At 38.6% G+C, this 25,387-nt stretch overlaps 1 long non-coding RNA gene across 1 annotated transcript; it reads left to right on the forward strand.

The window, feature by feature from the left end:
* The first annotated feature begins 2,702 nt into the window (after positions 1-2,702).
* Positions 2,703-9,509, forward strand: LOC102020765. The gene is made up of 3 exons (XR_262931.1): positions 2,703-2,779; positions 4,438-6,267; positions 9,022-9,509. It is a non-coding gene; the product is annotated as an uncharacterized LOC102020765 (long non-coding RNA).
* Positions 9,510-25,387: the final 15,878 nt, after the last annotated feature.

Genomic DNA, 25,387 nt, shown 5'->3' on the forward strand with positions numbered 1-25,387 from the left:
GAATGGGAGGGAAAAAAAGACTTGTAGCTTGGGTACTTGGGACAACATTAACACTCTGGCCCTGAAAGTTTCTAGGAAATGGCACTTTTTAAATTTTCATTTTAAGAGTCGAAGAGTTCCAATAGACTTCTAAGCCCGATGGATGAGAAAGACTGAAGTAGGGCGGCCATGTGTGGTTGTGCTCTGCATAATTAGGATGAGTGGAGGCTTAATCTCTCCTGCACTTTGCTTGCCAAACCATTTTCCCTTGAGCTTCTGTATCTGCCTGTAAGGGACACCTTTACCCTGTTCACACAGAGGCAGAAGCAGGTTTTGCCCAACCTGCCTCATTTGAGCATGAGAACCCAGAATTTTCAAAGAGGCTCAGGATGCAAAAGAAGCCTAGAAAGGGGAGAGGTTGATCCAAGACATGGGTTTGGCCTTATGACTCTGGTTTTGACTCTCAAAATGGCTTCAGGCAGGAGCTATAAGGATCTTATATAGAACAGAGCCTCTGAAAACTTACCACCCTCACCCAAGTCCCCGGCACTGGTTCTCCCGTAGGGCCAGAGTGAGGTGTTTTCTCGCTTTCAAGCTCTTAATTTGGCAACATCACATATGCTTGAGGTCATCTGGCCATTTTTATCTGCACCTTTGGAAAATATATGTTGGATGGCTTCAGCAAGCTTAGCAGGTAGGATATATATTTATTTAACACAAGCTCTGTGTTCAATTTTATTTCTGCCATTTACCAGCTTTTAAATTTGGACATATGTCTTAATCTTTTGTTTTGGAAGATGAAGGAAGGAAGGAAGAAAGGAAGGAAGAAAGGAAGGCAAGGAGGACCGGCCCCAGCTGCTGCGCTCTGATGGATTCCTCTTAACCAAAGATTGGGATTTGCAAGACATGGGTGATTAAGATCTAGTGTAAGACACACAAAATGTGGGTCTCATTTGATTGGCGAGCTTGGCATGGAAACTCCTGATATTCTTTCCAAACCTTCCTTTGAGCTTCTCTGCAATCTAAACTGCTTAGATCCAACCCTTCCTTCCTTTCCTTCTTGGCACAGTGTCAGATCTGCTCTCCCAACAGCCCCCTATCCCCTCTTATTGTCTCTCAAAGATTTTTTTCCCCTAGTAATTTCTTTATATTTATTTCTCTTCTTTCTCTTTTGGCACCTTCTTTCTAGCTATCCAGAACATAGATGTTCATTCAACCATGTAAATGAAGAGAGCACCATGATGAATGTCTGAGCAACAAGATGGATGGAATATGGTCTCCAGTGGGTCTGAAGTATCAGAGCAGCCTATACTGGGCCTCCTAACAACTTTTTTTGGTTTGTTTTGGTTCAGATTTTTTGTCTGAAAGGGACATGAACTATCTCTTTTGTTTGAGTCATATTTTTGGTATTTTTTGTTACAGCAGCTTAGCCAGTACTTCATCCAATACATCTTTTTCATTCAAGCTGTGTCCCTTTGCTTAGTTGACCCATAACTGGTTGACAGCCCTGTCTCCTTAATCCATTAGTGCCTACTCCTCAATATGGCATTTAATTACATTTGATGACTTTGAGGGACAGCAAAACTAGTTCCCTTTGGGCACAGGATTATCTCAAGTCAGAGTTAATAGCTTTAATGGTTTAAAATGACACTAAATGGTTCTCTACATTTGGGGAAGGCCATCTGGTCATTTGCAGATAAGCATAATAATAAGCACCCGGGCAGATTTCCACATATGGGCTGAAACACAGACATGTTCCAAATTATATACACTATAAAATTTACTATCCCTCACTAAAACCCAAACCACAAACTATCCCTTACTTGAATTACAATAATGAGTTGTCACTCAGACAATATGACTGAAAGGAATCTGCTTGCAAACAAAGCCCCACTGAACCAAAGTGTTCAGGCCTAGGCAAGGTGAAAATACAGTCATAGTTCTGGGGAGAGCTTCTGAGCATGCACAGAGGTAATGGCCCTGGGCTCTGCCCAGGCCTGTGGGTGGTTTAAAACTGACTCATTACAGTTGGATAAAATCATGCAATTTTTTTTCTAGAGGTATTTACATACTCTGAGTGTGATTAATAAATCATGAAAGCAAATTGAAGAACTAATGAAATAATTTTCTTTGCAATAACAGTGTTTACTTCCACTTCCTGCCTTCTTTTTTTTGTCAAGCATTCTAAGTAGAGTGAATATGGATCTTAAGAAATCTTTAGCAGTGAAATTATTAGCATTCCCCACTCATATTTCCTTTTATAATTCAAACTATTCTTAATAATGAAATGTAAACTAAGGGAGTGATCGGCAAAGTTATGGTTTTACCATGAAGATTATATGATGATATTTATGCATCAATTTTTAAATATTGGGGCCTTAAATCACTCTCACTTGCCTACTGAGTCATGCAATAATGCCTTTTAGACCTGTGATGCCACTGATGAACAATTGTTCAATTCCCTTTAAAGCTTCTGAAAAGCTTAACTCATTTAGGAGGAGGATGTCCTTATAAAGAACAAAGGGCCAGACAGAGAAGCCAATGACTAGCATTCGTGAATGTCCTTGGCAACCATGTCCCAGCTGCTTAATATGTAAAACAGAGAGCCCATATGACCAACTAGCCACTTACCTGGAAGACCGTTATAATGAGACAATAATGAGAGAATAATGAAAGAGTAGTAATGACACATCCTAAGTCACAATGAATGAAGCTTCCATATGCAAATTACTGTGGCTATATTTCTTTCCAAAAGCATTGGCCATGGACATGGAATAATAGTACAGGCCTTATAACTGTGGTAGGTGATTTTTGTTTTATTCCCAATAACTGGACCCAAAGCTATAAAGAGCTTGAATTTCTCTTGTGAGTGGTCTGCACTCAGGGAAAGCTGAGGCAGACCCTATCTTTTCCTTTGATAGGTGAGATTTCTTTCTCAGAGGAGGCAGGCCAGGACTGAATGGGCTTTGGGCTGCCCCAGTATATTTCAAACTCCTACCTAATTTGCCATCCGGTACTGCACCTGGGTCTCCTTTGGCACCAGTGTGGCCCAGATTTCCTTGGTCCAGTGAATATCTGCTTTTTGAATTATTTTTCCCCAGATGTAGTTTCCATCTAGCCAAATTTAACCTTGTTTTATCATTTTCTGCCCCACGTTTCTAACCTCTTTGGGGACATTGTGATCGGCCGGGTGTTGACAATGTTGCTTTATTTAGGAGCATCTGTAATTTGCATCATTAAGCAAATCCTTCTTCTCAATTTATTAATAAAGACACTAAGAAATAATATTTCTATCAGAGACTACACTCCATATCTGGAAACACTGGCATTTCTCATGGACCATTTCATTTATTAATACTCAGCCTATTTCCAAACCACATTCTTCTCCAGTCCAACTTGATTTTGATGCCAAGCAAAATATTGAAACATTGGCTTTGTGGAAAATGGTTTGTTCATCACCAAGCACATGCAACTTTGCCTTCATCAGCTGGTGGTTCAACACGGAAGTTGTTTTATTTGAGCTAGTCAGGCATAACCAGTTCTTTGCTTGTGGTTCATAGCTCCATTTTCCTCGTGGTTTTTCCAGAGCTTTTCTTCCTGTACTCTGGGATTATTCTCCCAGCAGAAGATGAATCTAGCTTATCTGTTGTTATCTTGTCTCCCAAAGTTGCTGAACTCTTACAACCCTGCAGGAAAGATCAAGTGCTAACTCAACATTTGTTATTATTAGGCATCTATGAAGTGTTCGCCTCTGCCTCAAACCTATTTATAGTAAGATATATATTCTGTAGATAAATTCTCAGTGGGTGTGGTTTCTCCCTGGGAGTCCCCTTTGTTTCCCCCTTGTTTTCACTCCATCCTTGTTGCCACCACCTGAGATCAGACCATCTGCTTTGAGAAACCCTCTCCTAACTGGCCTTCCTGCTTTCCTGCTGCCCCTTTTTATGATCCATTCTCTACATCCTTACCACTAGTCCCATCACTACACTAGTTCAATTCTGCTATGGCACCAAGATTGCCCTCTGAGTTAAGCACCAATATTTTAATACTTCCTGGATGTCCCTGATTTGACTCTCCAGCCTCACAGCTTGCGACTGTCTCAAACATGCACGAAGCTCGAACCACGTTTGATAGTCTGCAGTTACCTGAATATGACCTGTTCTCTCACACCTCCAGGCCTATGTGATGGTGGTCATTCATTCTGGAATAATTACACCCAATCTCTTACCTCTCTGTGGTTTTTGTAAAAAAGGCAAATATAGGCAGGTTTTAGTCCTCAGTAATTCCTGAAAGAATTGGTCCTGAAAGAATCACTAGAAACCTGAGAAAAAATCAAGACTGGACTCAGTACATGAATTTGGCACCAGCTTCATCCCAAGTGAAAAAGCTTACAGTGTTGGCCCTGAATTCTAATTGTCTATTTCCTCGTAAGCTAAAAATTCTGTCTGTCTCTTCCAGATGTCCGTCCCTGTGCCTGGAGCTTTGTGCATATTTGGAACAGACAAGCCAGAAAATCAGCATGAATCAGAGACATGAACTACTCTATGGAGGGTTCAGTGGGTTAAAACTGACACTGCCACCCTTCCTGGGTTTAAACCATGGCAACTTTTCAGCATGTTTGCTTTCTGGCTGGGTGCACTGAAAATCAATTCCACCGGAAAAGGCCAGCCGCACAATCTGAAGTGACTTCTTCCACACCAGGGGCTCCTGAAATGAAGAGTGTGCTGTGACTGTGTGGATGAGAAAGGTCCTTCTAAACACATGGGGCAGAATGAAAGAAAACATGGCCTGTGCCACTGAGCACAAACATGCTTGACTTTCTCCTGGGCAGGAAAGCAGAGAGAAAAGAACGCTTTACCATGTCTTGGCTGGCCACATTTTCTTTGCTCAGTTAACTGGTCAACACTGGCCTGGGGAATGAGTTGAATGCCACATTTCTCATTTTACCCTGTTTGCTTGCAGGTAGAAGTGTGTGTCTCCGGCGTCTTTGCCTATCCTCTTAGTTTATCTTCACCCTATCTTTCCTCCCAACTGTGCCTCTGAATATTAGGTAAATGCCTCCTGGTTTTTCTAATCCCTTTGCTGGCAAGCTTCTGGCCATCCATTATAGCTGCCTGGATTGCTTTAATCAAAGCAGCACATTCTTGTTTGGCTCCATTTCCAGGATTTCTGTCTTGTTGCTTTTTTTTTTTCCATCTTCTTCATTCCCTTTACCCATAAACTTTTATTAGACCTTTGTGAAGCCAACTGAGATAGCAGGGAGTATACATTATAATTCATTTGAAAAAGAATCAGCTGCATTTTGATGAGAGGGATCATTTTGCAAGGCGATTGGGAAGCGCAGCTATTGTGCCCCTTCTCTGTGTGCAGGGTTGGAAAGCACAGGCTAGCACTTGTCTGTTCTCACCTCAGGTTAGCAGTCTGGTCACATAGGCAGCCTGGCACCAATTGCTAGCCATATCTCACCCTTGCTATGGCAGGAGGTGATCAATAGATGGATTAATCACACTTTGGGGAGCTCACACCCTGGGAAGGAGAGAAAATGAGGTTTGGAAGAGAAGGCTGCTGCCAACATGTTCTGCCTGGAGTTTGCAGACTGGTACACAAAATGCAAGTCTGCAAAGAAATCCCCTCTGCCCAGAAGGATGACCAAGACCAGCTGCATAATGAAAGCTTCTAGAAATTTGCCATCCACTTGATTTCAGCTGATCAGCACAGCTTTAAAAAAAATTAGAGACACTAAAGATGGTCCAAAGCCATTTAAAAAGTGTAATGGGACTTAAGTGATATAGTGAATAAGATTATGCTTATTTATAGGGACCAGTCTTCATCTATGCATAGTTTTCAGCACGAAAGGAACCATGATGGGGTTTCTTAAATGTATCTCTAAAGTCACTGAAATTTGATAGGGCACTGTGTCTTATGTTTGTTTCATTTATTTATTTGTAACAGGAAGGTTTACAATGAGGAAGAATAGATTAGAAATTAGGGATGGGTTAGGAGAAGCAGAAGAGAAATACCCGATTACTGACAAATAGGTCTAGGTGACTCAGAAGCCCACACCTACTGTAATAAGAGCTGTTGCATGTGCAAAGAACACCACATTTTGGACCAATGGACTTCAGTTTGAGTCCTTCCTCTGCTATGGACCAGACAAAGGAAAGTAACTGAATCTGTAGTCTCAAAACCACCTTCACAAAACATGTTTTGTGAAGTTGAGGCATGGAGTACACAAACACTGCTTCATCAACTGAAGAAGGATCTCTAAATTTAAGTATCGTTACAAAGGTAAGCTTTTAGGAAGGGTAAGAGGGGAGAAATATCTGCTTATTTGGACTGTCATCCTCCAACTGATCCTCTAACATGGTTATTCAATGTAAAAAGACAGAGAAAATGATACCATTTTGTACTTATAAAAAATAAAATCTTCTACTTATGAGTTTTCTTGAGTAAAGCTATTTGCTTTACCAACACTTATTTTCAAAACCTACTCTGGTTCAAGAGGATGCAGGGCTACTGTCCTTGGTCTCTGACTGCTGTCTCCTACTCTGGATAGAATCAACATCATCTACAAAATGCTTTGATTAACATTTGATTAAGCAGTTGTGACCTTTTTGGAATTAGTCTCATAATTACAGGGCTGTGAATTGTCCCAACCTCTCGAAACTCCCCGGTTCAGACATTTATTCAGTGACAGTGAGTGACAGGTAGTGGAGAGCTGTGCCCTGCTAATACCATAATCACCAGGTGCCACTGAAGTGTGGCTCACACTTTTGCTCCAGAGAGGAGAGCAAACCAAGCTGCTGTTGGAGGATCCGAGGCCCTTTTCTATGTGTTCCATTTCTGCTTTCAGCAGCTTTGTTAATTCAGTCACCACCTTCATCCAAATGATAGCCAAAGAGGGTTGCGGGTAGAAGAGAATACAGTTTTGGGGCAGAATCAAAGTCATCATCACACCACCCTGAAATGGCTCATGTGCTGAAAGCGAGGACCAGCTGGGCTGGTTGGCTGTGGGGCCTGGGCTGCCAAATGGGCAGCAGGTGTCCTGCATAACACGACACGCTTGAACCAGGCACCACACAAGATGTGGAGAAGGAGCCTTCCTCCACTTTGTACGCACAGTTCCCTTTGGCCTCCAGAGGTTTCCAACGCATAAGGGAAGTGAGTCAGAAGGTGTGAATTAGCCTGTTCAGTGGGAATAGTCATGTTTCACTGCTCTGTTTTACCCCACTGATGAGACATGATGATGGAGGAAAAACAGAGCCACCAGAGCCCGGCGGCCTCCTCAGCCACTCATGGGAGCCATGGACTCATGCAGCTTGGCTCCTACGCTCAGAAAGCACCTGAGGAGAATTACCTTCCAAATTAGCATAAAGCGAGTCCAACATTCCCCCAAGTGTGTGGGATGCAGATAGGGCTTACCTAAGAAAAATTCTCTGCATATAAATAAGTTTGAAAATTCTGGATCAAACTAATTTTGACCGGTTGTTTCACTGCAAGACTTCTCAGAGCTTTTAATTACTTAATTTGCTTACTAAATCCCTGAAAGGAAGATTTAGAAAGGTGGACTGTCTTAAACTTGGCCAATCTTTGAAACTGTTTTACCCAGTGTACCATTTGGAAAATGGAAATCATGTCCAGTCTCAGCCTCATTCCTTAGAAATATGAACATCCTTTGCCTTCTTGTCTGTGCCTCAGACTTTGTTCTCTCTCTCTCTCTCTCTCTCTCTCTCTCTCTCTCTCTCTCTCTCTCTCTCTCTTCCTCTCTTTCTCACACACACACACACACACACACACACAGAAAGTTTGTGTGCTTAAAAATGTTTATATGTTCTCATAAAAAAAGCACTGCATACATATAAATATTAGCAGCAAAACTTTTCAGTGACAGGCAATAGAGCCTTGATGGTGTAACCAGTACTGACCTCTCCCCACCATCAGCAGCTTTAGTTCAGGAATCATTTGCCTCTTATTTTCCCATAGGACTGCTCTTAAAACATAAGCACCAGTAGGGTAGTCATCCCCAGGAATACCAGATGCTTTGAACATTTTCTTCCCCTCACCATGAACTCCCCCCAGGGAAGAATAGTGTACTGCAAGCACATGGGATTCAAATCTTGCTTCTGTCTCTTATGATCCTGGATAAATCAGTTGTCTCTGTGCCTCTACTTCCTTATCTATGAAGGGGGGTTAACAATGTCATGTGCATTACAGCTTGGTGTGAGGATGAAATGAAACCATCTCTACACAGCACTGGGGGGACGTGCTGCACATGTGGTACCAGCTACTATTTTGACATAATCTCAAGGCCGGGCACAACACAGGGTGGAATAGACATCCAGTACAATCTTGACTTCACTGGAGTGGATATTAAGAATATAAACCTTGAGCTACAGCTCCTTTGAACCCTTATTTTCTATGACTGGTACAGAAATCAACAGATGGTAGGCATCCAACGCTGATAGATTGGAGAGAAAAGGAAAGAAAATTAGATAAATTTTTCTTAACGCCATTCAAGATGTTACTTTTTGTAATTTTGAAAATTTTTGAAGCTTCAAATGTGATTTTGTTATTGGGAATATAAAGGAAGAAAAATTCAATTTAAAAACAATTCTTTATGAAGAAAAGTATTAGCCCACAGCATTACTTACATTGGTGATAAAACAGAAACAGAACAATTTCTCAATAATCAAGAAATGACAAAGAGAATTATTTTTGAGTTATATGATGAAATATCAGGTAGCTATTAAAATAGATTTTATGAAAGGTTTCATAAAGAAAAATTGGTTGTGATCAAATATTAGTAAAAATACAGAATAATATTAAGGATATAATCATAATTACATAAAAATAAGGATAGAAAAAGATCAGATGAAAGTAATCAAAATATAGGTAGTTATTTTATTTGGTAAAGGACTGTTTAACACTAAATTTTCAAAACTTCTAGAATAACCATGCATTAGTTTTATTTAAAAAGATAATTTCACTTTATTAAAAATTTGTTTTAATTCTTCCAAATTCACTTGTTTTTCTTTATCCCAGGACAAGTGACTGCTCAGCCTTAAGCAGCAACTGACTTAGATCCAAGCATTATCAGGGGCTGGAGCGAAGAGCCACGGAGGAGCAAGATGCTGAGGCCCGGGGTCAGTGAAACGGAAGACGGGGGACAAAATGTGCCCTGTATGTCCTCTCTAAGCAGATTTCTTACCCATATACAATAATTCCTGTATGGCCTTGTGCCCCAAAACCTCTGGGAACAAAGGGCAAAAAAAAGCAGAGCAGGTTGCCCACATTGTCCTTCTATCTAGAATGTTCTCCTTTTCCTCTTCAAATATCTAAACCACCGTGTAGTTAAACTTCTACATGTTTACCCCTACCCTGTAAGGTGTTCACACAAAAACCTGTATAAGAATGGTTACTAATAATTGCCCAATGCTGGAAAGAACCAGTTCTTCACTTGTGAATGGATAGAGGAATTGTATATGTCTGTACAATGAAAATGACTCAATAATAAAGAGGAAAGCCCATGAAATCCACACACAGCTGAGATGGTTATATGTGTGTTCTACTCATGATATTCTGGAAAAGACAATAAGAGCAGGAAACATTTTGGTGGTTACTACTTTAGGGGGATGAGGCAGGGGAGCGAAATTAAGAACAAAGTGCAAAGGTGCATGAGGGAACATTCTGGGGTGAGAAAAATGTTCTATAACTTGAAGATGGTAATGGGTACATGATTGCATACATTTGTCAGGACTCATAACAGACTCACAAAAATGGGTGCATTTTACTATATGTAAGTTACACATCATTAAACCTAATTTTTTTAAAAGAACTATAAAACATACCCACAAATCTGTAGGTCTGAAAGTATTTGATTTCAGGATTCTCTTATACTCTTAAAAATACTGAGGAACACAAAGAGTTCGCTTATGTGGATTATATCTACTAATACTTGTATTAGAAACTAAAGTGTGAAAAATTAAAATAATTAAAATAATTTCATTATGTGTTAACATGTAATGAAATTATTTTAATTATTTTAAAATATTTAATTTTTTAAAATATTTAATTTTATAAAAATTAACAATGTTTCCAAACAAAAAGTGGGAAAAAATTACATTATTTCTACAGTTTTTGCAAATATCTTTGATGTCTGGGTTACTAAAAGACAATAAGATTCTCATGTTTGTTTCTGGTACTGTATATTTGGTTCAAATATACAAAGGGTGACTGAAATATATGATAAATGTTTAAATTTTTTAAAACATATAAGACAGTGGCATCACTTCTCGGCCTTTTGGCTAAGATCAAATGAAGACAGTGGCATTCCTTTCCTTTGTCTCTCCCTGGCACCAAGGAGGGCGGACTGTGCATATTTCACTAGGGTCCAAGCAGAAGGAGTGAAGGGCCAGGGGTATGCAGCTCCCTGAGGGGTCTACCCAGTGTCTGATGAATAAAGTTAAGTTGACAGTGCAGGAAAAAAAAATTAAAAATGTACAGTAAAAATCATATTGCCATTAATCCCACCCAAAATACTCTTGGTCACACCAGACACACTTATCCCATTTTTCTTGCCACTTTCTAAAGCAGTTCTGGAGGTCCTTTTATTTCTTTACAGGGTGAGAGCAGAAATACAGTGAATGCTGCTCCCAGGGATCACTGAATGAGAAGGTGGGCTTGTTTGAACATTCCAGTGTGTCTTCCTTCACCTTATTCTCTGGATCTGGCGTCATACAACTTCCTGCTCTTCCCCAAATCCAAATGACCATGAAAGGTAAACATTTTGAATCAATCCAGGATGTGAGGGCAGCTACAACAGCACAACTAAAGACACTTATGTGAAGAGAATCCTACTTCATTTAAATATGTATGTATTTAGCAAATAAGTTATTATTTTTCAGATGAGTTATTGGTTTTGTGCAACTAACACAAAGGTCATGATAGTGAAAAGGGCAATCTTGTATGACTGTAATAATAATTTTGATCTCCCAGCCAGCTTTAAAGGGTCTCCAGACCCTGCTTCAGTAGTATTCTAAGCATACTTTGTGTCCTTTCTTAAATCTCATTATCTCCTTGGAATTTCTTCTTACCACGGTACAATTATCCTTGCTTCTGTTATCCCATAACCCTATGTGTTAGACTCATATATCCCACACTGTGCACTTTTCACCTATATTGTGTCTCCAGTTACTTTTCAAATTCCTTGAGAGTGAAAAATGCTTCTTTAGATTGTTCATTCCTATCCCACCCTTATACACAACAGGTACTATGAAGTTTCTGATGACTTGGAAATGCTAAAATTCATTCACCAAAATATATAGCTCTAAGTATATAGGATAGATAGAATGGCACTCTAAGAACAATTTTGGAAATAAGGGTTTTTATGGCATCATCATTTCTGAATATTTTCTGTCTCCCAACAGCTAAGGCCAGCTCATTTGAACTCATACCCTTCCCTTCTAGCTATGATAAATTTAAATTTTCTCCTTCATCTGCCTTCAGTCTCAGTTTAAGCTAAAAAAGAGGCTCAGATATTATGGAAATAGCCAACACTCAGTAGTAAAAGAATGTGGATTTGTATTTCATTTCTATCATTGACTTGACCTTAGCAAGACACTCAAGATCTCTGAACCTTAAACTATCCTATTTGAAATAAAGACAGGTATTGCTGCCTCAGCGATCTCATAAGGTTATAAGGATTAAGGAAGATAATATCTAAAAAGCAATCATCATAGATTTGCTCAAAAACGCTAGTTGCATTGGTATGAGTTCTATTTGACCTTCTGTATTGGAAAGGAGAGCTCCCTTCCCCTATGCTGAGGCTGCCCACACCAGGTCTCCTAACTCTAAGGGTGGCATCTCCTCTTGCTGGTGTCTTTATGAGAACTCTTCTTACTCTTGTTTGCTTGCTGCTCTTCACCTGTTCTCCAGTCATTTTGTCCTTGGTGAGCTTAGAGTTCTCATTCAGTCCAATTTCAATCTCTGCCTCTAAGCAGAGTAAGTAAGCCATCATGATGTGGTGCATGATCAGTAACTAAACAAGGAACAGCTGGATTCCATAAAGGGATCTGCATCTTTTAAAAGTGAGCTTTCTTTATCTAAAAGGGGGAACTTTATTAATTATCCTTTCCAACTTTTACAAGGTCTGAAAGTATTGCATGTTTTATTATGGAATCATTATTCATTTATAAATTTTATTTGGGGCAAGGAAACTTATCACTTTGAAACTAATCATTTTTTTCTATTTTATTCATGCATTCCACTAGAAAGCTTTTAAGAATATCTAATGTGTGCCTGGCACTATGTTAAAACCATTAGTAATAAATAAAGAGCTGATGTGATACCATCCCGAGCTGGATAGTAGGAATAAATAGCTCTGGCAGGTCCTGCACAGCAGTATTCAGTATGACTCGACTACATTTAAATGCTAATCCATATCCCATAGAATTCTGACTTACCGGAGAACGGTTGCTGATAGCCACGCCAGAGCTTAGTCGTATTGCATTCTGAACAACTGTGGGGCAAAACCCTCTCAATCTCCAGTTCTCCCAAATGTCTATAAATACAGCTTTCTGACTGAGCTAGGAAATATCCACGAAAGAAGACAAGTTCAGTAAGTACATCTATGTAAAACTGATGAACTTTAAACTGACAAGTATGCATTTTACAAACTCGGCTAATCTCATTATTTTAAAATTTTGATCGAAGTTTGCCATTACGTTTTTTATTCCCTCTCACTCCTGTGTTTCATGCTTCTCTTTTCCTCTCTCCATCCTGTGAATCTCTAAGCAAATGGGTCTTATCTACCTTTATAGATGTATTTATTCTTATAAAATTTCAATACTGTTTTCTATATGTATGTATTTTATTATGCTATAGATTTTATTCTGTTTCGAGCATTTCTTACTCAAAACGCTGTATCTTAATTTTGCAGAGTGTCAAAGCATGCACCTACATTTGATTCATATGTCCTCCTATCAAGGGACCCAAGTTATCACTTGCTTCTCATCAGAGCTACAAATGCATCTAATGAACACTCCCGCGCATCTTTCTTTATGCGCCTTTGTGAGAAGTCTTTAAGAGTAGATAAGAATCAGTAGATTGTAGGCTATATACGTATTTTAATCTACCAGATGACACCAGGTTTTTGTCCAGAATGTCTGTACCAATTGTAGCCCAACAATCAATTCTTCCTCTCACTTTGTCCTACATTAAGCTAGGCATGGTGGCACATGCCTGTAATCCCAGCACTCAGGAGGCTGAGGCAGAAGGATCATTATGAGTTCAAGACCAGCCTGGGCTACAAAGTGAGTTCAAGGCCAGCCTGAACTGCATAATGAGACCTTGTCTCAAAAAAGGAAGAAAAAATACTCACTTTGTTCTCACCAAAACTTGCTTCTGTTCACGTTTTCAGTTTCAGCTATTCTGATTATTAGGCAGTGCTATTTCATTATTAGTTTAAATTAAGTTTCTCTGATTTTTAAGATAATTGGAGCACCTCCTTATAGAGTTGTTATTCTTATTCTTTGGGCCCTCCCATTGTGTGAATTTACTGTCTGTTCATTTTCCCATTTGATTTTCCTTTTTGTTTATTTATATTTATGTAAACAAAGGGACATTGTTGTAATCTAAACAAAGTGTACTTACAAAAATAGATAATAGGCCAGATTTGAATGCTATTGTGAATCATTGCAATCTGAATTTGTCATTTTATTAAGCTGTATAAAATTATTTTTCTATAGCTGTTTAGATGATCAATGCTTTTTCTTTGTCCATCAATTTGATAAATTTCTGATATTAAGCTATCTAAGAATAAATATTGCTTAATCATAATATATTTTTAGGATTTAATAAGATTAGGTTAATATTTTAAGATTTTTACATCTATTTCATAAGGGAAATGACCTTTACTGTTTCATTTTTGCACTATTCTTCACAGTTTTTGAGTCATAGCTACAGCAGATCCATAAAATTATTGGTTTAGTTTTTGTTGGGTTTTTTTTGTCTTTAAAGCAACACATATAAGATGGGCCATTCCTTTAAATTTTGATAACTGTCATCTGTAAAAGTACCTGAGACAGGGGCTTGGAGAAGCAAACAGACATCATGGATTATCAATTCAGTGTCTTCACTGAGTATGGTCTATGCCACAAAGCAAATAAATACACACAAACATACACACACATACACTTCAGACTTGTACCTATTTCAGTTTGCAACTGTGTAAGTAAAAAAAATAATTCACATTTTTATGGTTTCCCCCATAGGATTATAGTGATTTAATGCATGAATATTACATATTAACACCAAAAATTCAGATTCCCTAGTTTTTCAATCCATATAAATAACAAGCTAGCAATTTTTTAAATTGTTTTTGCTGCATAATCTACTTGAAGCTCTAAAACAAAAATAAACCCACTCTGGGTACATTCTATTTTGATTTAGAACAGTGATTCTAAAACTTTAGCATATAGAGTCACCTAGATGTTGATTAAATTGCATTTGAATTCTTTGGCCCTAACCTCAGAAATTCTAATGTAATATTTTTTGAGTATCAGAACGTTTTGATGCAGTTGATTTATGAACCATACTTTGAGAGACATGGTCCTATACTCTTTCATGTATAATTATATTTTTCCCCACAATGATACTGGAAAGAAGTAGAAAAAATCTTGGGACAGTTTGAGTGTAACCTCATAAGATCAGGATCTCAGGGGGAAAAATAAGGTTGAAATTTAAATAATTTGCGGGGAGAGCCAGAGAAGCCAGAGTCCAAGAAAACTGGCTCCTACCCCTCGCAGCTGTGTGACCCCAGATAAGCCACTTTATTTCTTTTGATCCCTCAGTGACCTCACATATAATAGGAAGGATAAATTTGATGATTTTAAATTTTGTTTCAGTTTTTACATCCTGTGCTATGATCCTTTCAAGCATTTTCAGTGATGATATCATGAATCTGTCAAAGAATTAGAAGAAAGGTAAATTCAAAAGTACATTTTAAAAATATCTGGTACTGATCTACCCATGTTACATCCTGTCTTTTTCTGTAGCCTTTGTCCCCCCTTTTTAGGGTTGGCATCCAATAAACAGCTCCTTGCTCCTTCAGACTTTTATAATACGTCATATTTATCTAGCTCTGTAGCCCTCTCAGTTCTAAGGAGCCGTTCCACCTGGCCAGAGAAGACCACGCTGTGCTCCGCGAACCCTGTGTGCATCCAGCTTCAGTCACAAGTCCTCCTTCTATACTGTCCTGCTTTATCCACTCCCCATGACCGAATCCTGCTCATTCTTCAAGTCCAATGTGCAGGACACTGTGTCTTGACTTCATTTCTCTGACCTGAATTTATCACCATAGTCTGACTTTCTATAACATACAGGTAATAAAATCTAGATGTTCAACATTCAATCATACACTGCTTTCTTCTGCTATGGTAGCTACAGGGTTCTATATAGAAATAAGATTTTAAGCTCCTTCAGTCCAGGGTTCAAATCCTCTAAGGAGCCTAAGAAAGCTGAGCAAAAACATATCCAGCTGATTAAAATTCAAGTTATTCATTCAGCCCATCTCTTCCACATTGTTCCAGGAGACAAGCATAACTGTGTTATAAACAGAGCAACTCCGGTTTAAAAAAACACACAAACTTTGCCATGGTTCTGAAACCCATTTTATCACAAATTCACAGCACTTTACTAGCTTCTAGTGCCTCCTGATTCTATTTTCAGGTTTATCTGATCTCTTTAATAACTAGATAAAAGCAGATTGCTACTGGATAGTATTTTCCACTTACATCTTTTTAATCTAATGTCAGTTTCCATTACTATTTGGACTTCTCACAAGTATTTCAATCCAAATCCCATTTGTTTGCAAGAAATAATTTCACCCTACTGCCTAGTCACCATCTGTTTTGCATTTTTTCAAACATGATTTTTACCTATAAGAACAATTCACCCACAAAATAATTATCATGACCACTTTCTTAAGCGCGTATATTAGTTTCTGAACCACTTCCCATGGACTATGTCTTATATTTCCACAATTTTCAGCCTTTGAGGCACCAGTTAAGACTCATTTTGCAAGTGTGACTTCATCAGAGAGGAATGGTATCTGCACCAGGGAAGGGGTCTTAAATTATCATTCCTGGGTTCACATCCAGTCTTAGTTGCCAACCAACCACATTAGAATCAGAGAATAAAGTTGAAAATTTTTAGATAGTTCAGTCCAATCCCTTTATTTGATAGCTACTTTAAAAATTCTTATGTGCTTTAATTATATATTGCTGAGTTGGAAGTACCAAGTTCCATTTGGGAAAAGTGTTAAGTAAAGTTAAAGTAACTTTTGTGAACAATTCTATTTGATTTCCTCTTGACATCAGATGAAAGTTCAGGTAAATAAATCCATAGTGTTAATATCAGTTTCATTAAAGGAACTTGAACAATAATGAGGAAGAAATGAGTAGAGAAATAGCTCCGTTGTACCATTTAAATTTCTTGATCACATACTTGCAGACCAAACAAAATGAAAGAAGCATAACTATCATTCCTTAAAACCTTGGGAACCTCTGAATATCCTGATTTTTATAGTGTAAATTATACCCTAAAGAACTATCATTTATGGCTTTTTGTGGAGATCGCCTTGGAGTAAGACATAGACAAAGCAACAATCTTATTAAGTATAGTCAAAAGTTTTAACAGCTACCTCTTTGAAAAATATATATACACTGCCAACAAACACATTGAAATGTGCTCAACATCATTAGTATTAAGAAAACACAACTCGAAGCAACAGTGTGGTACTTTGTCATACCCACTCTGATGGCTATGTAGCAAAAAGAACAAATGATGGTGAGAATGTGTACTAATTGGAAACATCATACACTTCTGGTGGGAATATAACATGGTGCTATGGAAACTAGTCTAGCAGTTCCTCAAATGGTTAAACAAGGAGTTACCATATGGCTCAGAAATTTCACAGCTATGTATATACCCAAGAGAATTGGTAACATATGTTCATACAAAAAATTGTCTGCACATGTTCATATCACTATTTTTCATGATAGCTGAAAGATTGGAACAACTCAAATAAATGCCCATCAACTGATGAATAGAAAAACTCTGATATATCTGTACAATGAAATATTATTCAACCATCAAAAGGAAGTACTGACATTCCTACAATGTGGATGAACTGATAAACAGAAAAAATCTAATATATCTGTACAGTGAAATATTATTCAGCCATCAAAAGGAAGTATTGATATTCCTACAACATGGATGAACTGCAAAATCACTAAGCTAAATGGGAGAAGCAAGACACAAAAGATTGCATATTGCAAGATTTCCATTCATATGAAATGTCCAAAATAATCAAATCTGTAGAGACAGAAAGTAGATTAGTTGTTACCAGGGGCTACAGGAGTAAAGGAAAGAAAATTACTGCTAACAGACATGAGATTCCTTTGGCAGTGATGAAAATGTTCTAGAATTAGTGGTGGTTGGTCCATAACTTTATGGATATAAAACTACTGCACTATATACACTTTATGGATATAAAACTACTGCACTATATACACTTTATGGATATAAAACTACTAAAAACTACTGCACTATATACACTTTAAAATGGTGAAATGTATGGTATATGAATTATAACTTAATAAAAAGCAATTATTCTAGCTTATTAATAAATTCAGTGTCTTTCTAAATGAAGCAATGACTCCATACTTCTCTCTCTCCTTATTTCTAAAGAGTCACCAAACCACTGTATTCCTCAGACCAGTGTCATGGGCATCTACTCTACAGCCATCAGCCCTATTCTGACCTTCATCACCCTGTCCTGAATTACTGCAACTGCTTCCTAACTGAGCTCCAATTGTGCCATGAACTGGCCCACACATAATATATTTCGTCAAACATGTACACTCCAAATATTTCTACAATATGTACTCTCTATCCACACAAGCATGAATTCTCCATCAGTTTCAAAGCCTGGGGCTCCCAATTACCAAATCATTGAATTTAAACCTTGTCTATTCTCAAAGGCATCTGCCTATCATCAGATCCTCTCCTGCCTTAAAAGCTCCTTTGTTTTCCATGCAGATGCCTCCCCAATAGCCATGTGATCTTCTCTATGTGTTGCACATACATGTCTGTTGCTGTTGCTGTACTTTGGCTTTTTTTCCAACGCTAAGGGTTACTCAGGACCTTATGCATCTCAGGCAAGTGCTCTACCACTAAGCTACTTCCCCTTCCCTTTTTTATTCTTTATTTTCAGACATGGTCTCCTTAAATTGCCCCAGCCAGCCTAGAACTTGCAATCTGTCAACCACAGCCTCCCAAGTGGCTTGGGTTACTGATCTGTGCCACCACACCCAACAGTACTTTGACTTTTACATATTTTTTTCCTGGACTACTCCACTATCCCCATCAACAGTTCATGATTCTAATTTTCTTAAAGACTTTAACAAAGCTACTTTCCTTCAGAATGTTTATCCCACTCCAAATAACACGCTATTATGATAAAAGTAAGAAATACTATTATTAAAGAGTTATTGCATACTAAAGACAGCTGGGAGATTTAAACATGTTATTTTTTATTTTTGCAAAGCACCACTAAGATAGTTAGTGTTACAGATGAGGAACCAAAGCAAAATTAACAGCTAGACACACAGTGAAGCAGGAAGGAGGTGCTGGAGTGCAGATCTGAGATTATAGCTGCCAGGCCCTATGCTTCACATGCTTGCCTCAGAATATCGTATGATACACATGCAAGGGTTTTCTTTGAGAATGTTAGTTCCTCAAACTACAGAATATTTTCTAAGAGCCAAATCTTGTGCCCACTGGCATCAGGCAGCATTTTTGGTAACAAACAGCCAGATCTATCTATGGACAGCAAGAGAAAACAAATGAATCTGTTGTCCAATCATGTGAAAAACTCTAGAATAAGGCTCAGAAAACTAGAAGGACCCCAGGATGATGAGGGGGAAGAGAACATAGCCACAGTGTTGCCCCAGAATAGTCCTTCAGGAGAGCTACTGATGACCTAACTGCTCTGTTTATTGGATTCCACCACTGCAGACTGAGGGACCCCTACCACTCTTTCTCCCCCTTTGAGCCATTCCTCCTGCACTATCCACTTGGCTTGGGCAAGACAGGGACTAGAGAGGTGAGATGTCTTACTCCCCTAGAATCTTTTGAAGTGGGTGATGGGATACCTTGAATCATCAAGAATCACTCCAGGAGGTTGAGATATTTTATTTTTGTTTCACAGATATTTCCTTCTTCATATTATGAGCTCAGCCATGTGGCTTAATTTGGACAATAGTTTATCAGCACAAGTGCATGATGGGCCTTGCCCTCTGTGGTCCTACCATTACCATGAGAAGGACGTGTCATCAGAAGGAGTTATGCCCTTCAGCCTGGACCCCTGCTGACTCTGAGCCCCACAGTGGAGACAGAGCTCCCCCAGCAGAACCACAGAATGATGAGGAGGATTATCAGTGCAGAAGACTATATGCCACTGCATGGTTTGATACACTGTGGTCTTCCCCCATATGGAAGGAGTGATACGAACATGTGAAATATTCACTGTGTTACATCTCCTACACCCTAGTATTCTCTACTTCCCAACCTCTTGCATAGAGCCTAATATAATACTAAGCACAAAACATTCACTCAATTTATCTTTGTTAGTTATATAAAACAGTTTCTTTTTATTTTTAATTAGTTTTATTGGTACATTTTAGATAAACAGGGAATAAAACAGAGTTTCTGATTGAAATTTATATGGAAAATAATAAAAATAGCTAATCATTTTAACTATCTCTTGAGACAACAAGGTCAGGGGCTAGGAATAGTCTCATGAATATGCAATATGAAATAATTAGTACAACTCCAATAAGCAACTTAATTCTTAATATGGTAGGCAGAATTTCATAAGATCAACAATGAAACCCTAACTAGGGAGATTCGAGATGGAGGAGTTGATCACATGCTTTTTGCTAGTGTGAATTAGACTTGACCTGCAGACCCAGATTAGCTAGCCACTCTTCTTCCCCCCAATTGCAATAATCCCCCTGAAGTATACTCAGCCTTAAACAAGGGAATAAGGAAGCTAAACATGCTTTGACTTTTAAAAATCATCTTGCCCTTGTTCCAGTTCCAGTCCACATAATCAAAAATTATTTATTCAGCTTGGTTTAGGTACCCAGAACTGGGCCTGCCTCTAATTTTACTATGTCACCATCAAGAGCACAAACAGAAATCCACACATAATAAGTCTAAATTCTCTAAGTTATAAATCAAGCTAACAAAATAAAACATATTTTCTACTCTTCTACCTTGACAAAGACATTTTCATAAAAACAAATAGAATGATGACAACAAAATAGAAAGATATATATAAATATGTTTTGTATATGACTGAATTTTAAATCACAGACTTTAACTACTTTGCTCATTTCTCTGAAGGACTTCTGATGAAGTACTTGCTCCACCCTGGAGCCAGCCAGTTTTCTTTGACTGACACAGCATACCCAGTGTCACTGACTCTTTACTTTTGTTAATATACACATAACATAAAAATATGTATTAAGCTTTTTTGAAATTGTAGATGTCAGTGGCATTTTTGGAAGGCATTGTGTGAGCCAATATTTTGAGTAGTCAGCATCTCGATGGTCCAGCTGAACTAGAAGGCTGCCTGTGTTCAACAGTTGCAATATGGGCAGGACCAGCTTAATGACCTCCATTTCTTTTTAAGGTGCAGATAAAATTAGGGAGAATAAAACTGGAGATAGTCTTTGTCTGGAAAGTGTTTATGACTCATGTACTATCTGAAACCAGTGTCCATAGTAACTTTAATGTGAGTCATGCATAAAACATCTAATTTTTTAGTACCACATTAAAAATTTAAAAAGAAAACAGTGAACTTAACATGAATGATAGATTTTATGCAACACAATATGGCAAAATATTAGCATTTCACCACATAACTAATATGAACATTTTTAAGTGAGATGTGTTATATCATTTTTAATATACACATGGTTTTTCAAGTCTCATACATTTTATAATTATACTGCATGTCTCCCTTTGGACTCTGCATTCCTAGTGGCTGGATATGTCTGGTGGCTTCCATATGATCCAGTTAGAGCAGTAAGTGCCGCTCTTGGAGGGCACTAGACTGGCACTCAGGCTGACAACTCTTGGGCATAATCTAAGGCAACATCTCTCACAATGTGACGAGTAGACTGCCTGCATCAGAACCACTTAGGGATCTTGTTAAAACTGGCACCTTGTAATGGTTGACACACTGTGTCAATTTGAAAAGTTTAAAAGCTTAACTAAGTGACTCACCAGCTCTACATCCTACAGTGTAGAGGGCATGCCCTAAGGCAGCTGTTTATGCTCTCAGATGTTGTAATGGTTGATTCACTGTGTCAAACTGAGAAGTTTAGAAATTTAACTAGGTGACTCAGCAGGGGGCCAGTGTTCTCACTTTGTAAACATCCTGAACCTGTGCAAGAGGAGGGCATAGAGATGGTGTGAGTGCTATGCCTACATACAGTATAAGGGAGCTGCATACAATATAAAGAAGGAGAAGAGGCTTACTCACCCCCTGTTTTGCTCTGGTTGTTTTGCTGTCTTCTACCGCCATGAACCGTTGCCCCTCAGCCATGCCTCCCTGCCTTGGAGCCAGCTAAGTATGGACTGAAACATCTACAAACTGTGAGCTACATAAATCTTTCCCTCTTTAACTTTGAGTGTTGGGTATTTTGTCCCAGCAATGAGAGAAAAATAACTAACACACACCTTGACCTCCCCTTCTAAGAGTGTGACTGAGAATCTTTAGGGGACATCTAAGGATTCTAACTGCATTTTTGGTGGCAGCCCTGTGGAATCCAAAGATGGGAAGAACCTGAGAAGACATGTTTTAAGGCCACGGCATAGACCTTCTTGGTTTGTTTTGTCTTTAATAATATCTTTGTGGCCTGGCTAATTTTATCAGTTTAGAATAAGCCAGGAGTTGATCGTTGCTATGGTATGAAAAACACGGCTGCTGCCAGCCAGCAATTATTTAAAATTTTGCTCCACCTGTGCAGTGTGAAGCAAATCATGGCAACACTCCCTCTTGACATTTTCTCTCCATTGGAAAGAAGAGCAGTAGCACTAATCTGTGTCACTCTCTTCCTCCTGGGGATAAAACCTTCATAAACAGAAATTTTGAGTTTTGTCTTTCTCTCTTGGCTCTTTGACTCATCCCTGGTTTCTCAGCTCCAAATCCAGATCACTGTTTCATTTGGAGTGAAAATGGACAGGGTGACATTTTAGTTGGGCCTAGATTCCAGGGATGTTTCTCCAACTGGATGTTTTGGCTTGGCTCAATGTGCCAGAAGGAAGTCAGGGTAGCTGTGAGCTCATGTGTGCCACAAACTGCTGAGGCTGAGTTCCCAAATTCACTTTGCCCTTAATTCCCTGCACACCTTCCTGCCAGCAGCTCAAGGCTGAATTTTCAACCCTCTGATACAGGTCTGTCTCCAAAGGTAGAGGGTTCTGGAGGCTCCTTTAGCCCATGGCATTCAGAAGCTTTGCGAGCTATGGTTAAACTGGATTCTTACAATTTTAAACCATCATAGAAAAATGTCTCTGGTAAATTTTTAAAAACTCCTTGTTTCTCTAATCCCCCAGGGATATGTCACAGGTGATTTTAAGTATTTGGCATACAGAGAGAAAAGACTCTCTTCTGAATCTGGGTTGACAATGAAAGAGAGCAGGCACACGGGGCGAGCAGCCAGGGATATTGGCCTTCACCCTTTTTCTGTCCCCTTTTACTCCTCCTCCTCTTCCTTTTGCTACTCCTACTTCCTGTTATTATGTATCTTCATGTCAGTTTCCCGGGGGTTCCCCGCCCCCTCCCCACTAAGGTCATGGGAATTCTAAGCTCTTGAAAGACAATTCTATGGTACTAATTACATGTCTGGAAAATGATGCCCTAGTCTGCAGGTGGTACCCACTAACAGCAACCACTATTACTATTATTATTGTTATTGTTATATTATCACATGTTATGGTGCCTTTAGCTTTCCAGGACTGAATTATCGTACTTTGATTTTGATGCTATGCCATCTTTGTATGCCTTCGTTTGCTTTTCTGTAAGGCATTTTTTTTTATTCCTTTATACATCCATTTTCCTTTATCCAGAGTTAAATGTAGCAGGAAAGAATTGTTAGAAAATAGTTAAGAAAATAAAATGTTACTTTCGATCCTAGTAATACTGAATGACAGAAATATTAATGAAAGGTGTGAAATTTTAATATTGTCGACATAAATATTTGAGGGCCTATTCAAATACTTCTTCAGGATCTAAGATACAGGAGTACACATGACTAAAAAAGTCTGTTCTTCTAGTGCAGGAGGCAAACAATAAATGAATTATAAACAAAAGGTGCATCAGCAGTGATGAATGAACAGAACAACAGACCAGAGGATGCAAAGAGGGGGATAAAGTTAATTAAGGCAGCCAAATAGATCTCACGAAGAAAGTGACTTGTGAGCAAGGACCCCAAAAGAGTGAGACGCGCAGATTACCTAGGACTTTCTCCCAAAGGTGGCAAACAGGATCACAGCCTTGGGAAGAGAGTTCCCCGGGATGCCTGCCAGAACTTTACCAGCCTGAATTCACAGTGGATTATCACAGAGGTGAGGGAAGTAGATTTGGGAAGAGAGCATTTTCTTTGAACTAAAAACCTGGGGAATTATTTTTAACACTTCAACAACTCTACCTTTCCTCAGCAAAGTTTATGAAAATTGGTTATAGCTGGGTTATATTGGTTTATGAAAATTGGTTATATCTTAACATTTCACTGATGTTAGGACAAGGATTTCAAATCTAAACTTTCTACAAAAAAGAAGGGAAAAGAGGGAAGAAACAACTATTTAGTATTTATTCTGCAGTAGGTGTTCAAAAGGTTACTCAAAGAACCCAAAGCCTCAGCTGCTGGCAAATACAAATCAGATCCCATTAACCTGAGTACTCTTGGCTTTGTGCTTTCCTTCCCTAGGGCAATAGCACATGTAGAATTCCCAGTTCACTTTCAAGGTCTTCTTATCCTACCAACATTGTGGAGGAGTGAGTCATCCACACACACAGGCATCAACCTGCGGCAGCTTCCCCTGCTGCTCCTTGCTAGCAGTTGTTACTATGCACCTGTCTACCTGGCTGTACTCCCCATGACAGAGATTACATTGACTCTATAGCTCCTCTTGGTAATATGGACACCTTTGGGGCTCAAATGGACATTTTAACCATAATAATTCATCTAATCCATGATTATGGGATATCTTCCCATTTCTTTCACTTATTCAATTTCTTTCACCAGTGTCTTTAGTTTTCAATGTACAGATCTTCACCCCTTTGGTTAAATTTATCCCTAAATATTTTTATGGTGTCATGATTTATGTCGAGATGTCCCCTCAAAGCCTCACACAGTCACAGATGGGGTCTTTCAGAGGTGGCTGGACCTACAGTGTGTGATGCTGGGGTTAAGTGTGTGATGCTGGAATTAAGGATGTATAATTACTAAATTGGCCCACTGATTGGTTTGACATAATTCTGGGTGTTGATAATGGGAAGACCCTCCTTGGGTGTGAGTGCTACCTCCCTTAAGGGCTTGTAGCCTGTATAGAATGTAAGGGACAGAAAGAGGGATGCTCTTGTCACTTGCAGCTTTGCTACTTCACTGCCTGCTGTCTTGCTGCCTTGCTGTCTTCTGCCTGCCATGGACTGTGTCTCCTCTGTGATGCCCCTCCGCCATGCCACCCACCCTTGGAGCCAGCCAATCATGAACTGAAACCTCTACAAACTGTGAGCTATAATAAGCCTTTTATCCTTTAACTTTGGGTGTTGGATATTTTGTCCTAGCAACAAGAAAAGTAAATAAGACAGATGATAATGTTAATGGGTTTGTTTTCTTTATTCCTTTTTCTGATAGTTCATAGTTAGTGATTAGAAATGGTATTGAATTTTCCATATTGATTTTTATTTTACCCAGCTAAAAAGCATTTATACAACAATAGAAACAGTAAATAAAATAACAACATATAGAACAGGAGAAAACATTTGCAAACCACATATCTGAAAAGAGATTAATATCCAAGATACAAAAATTCAAACAACTCAATAGCAAGAAAACAAACAATTTGGTTAAAATTATACAATAAAAATAGATATTCCTAAAAAAAAAAAAGAAAAAGACATACAAACATCCAAGAGGTATACGAAAAAATGTTTAGTATTGTTACTCATCAGGGAAATGCAAATTAAAACCACAATGATACATCACCACACACAAATTAGAATAGCTATTATCAAAAAGAAAAGAAATAGCAGTACTGGCAAGGGTGTAGAGAA

The sequence above is a fragment of the Chinchilla lanigera genome, unplaced genomic scaffold (assembly GCF_000276665.1).
Source record: "Chinchilla lanigera isolate Chin_1 unplaced genomic scaffold, ChiLan1.0 scaffold00056, whole genome shotgun sequence".
NCBI lineage: Eukaryota > Metazoa > Chordata > Mammalia > Rodentia > Chinchillidae > Chinchilla > Chinchilla lanigera.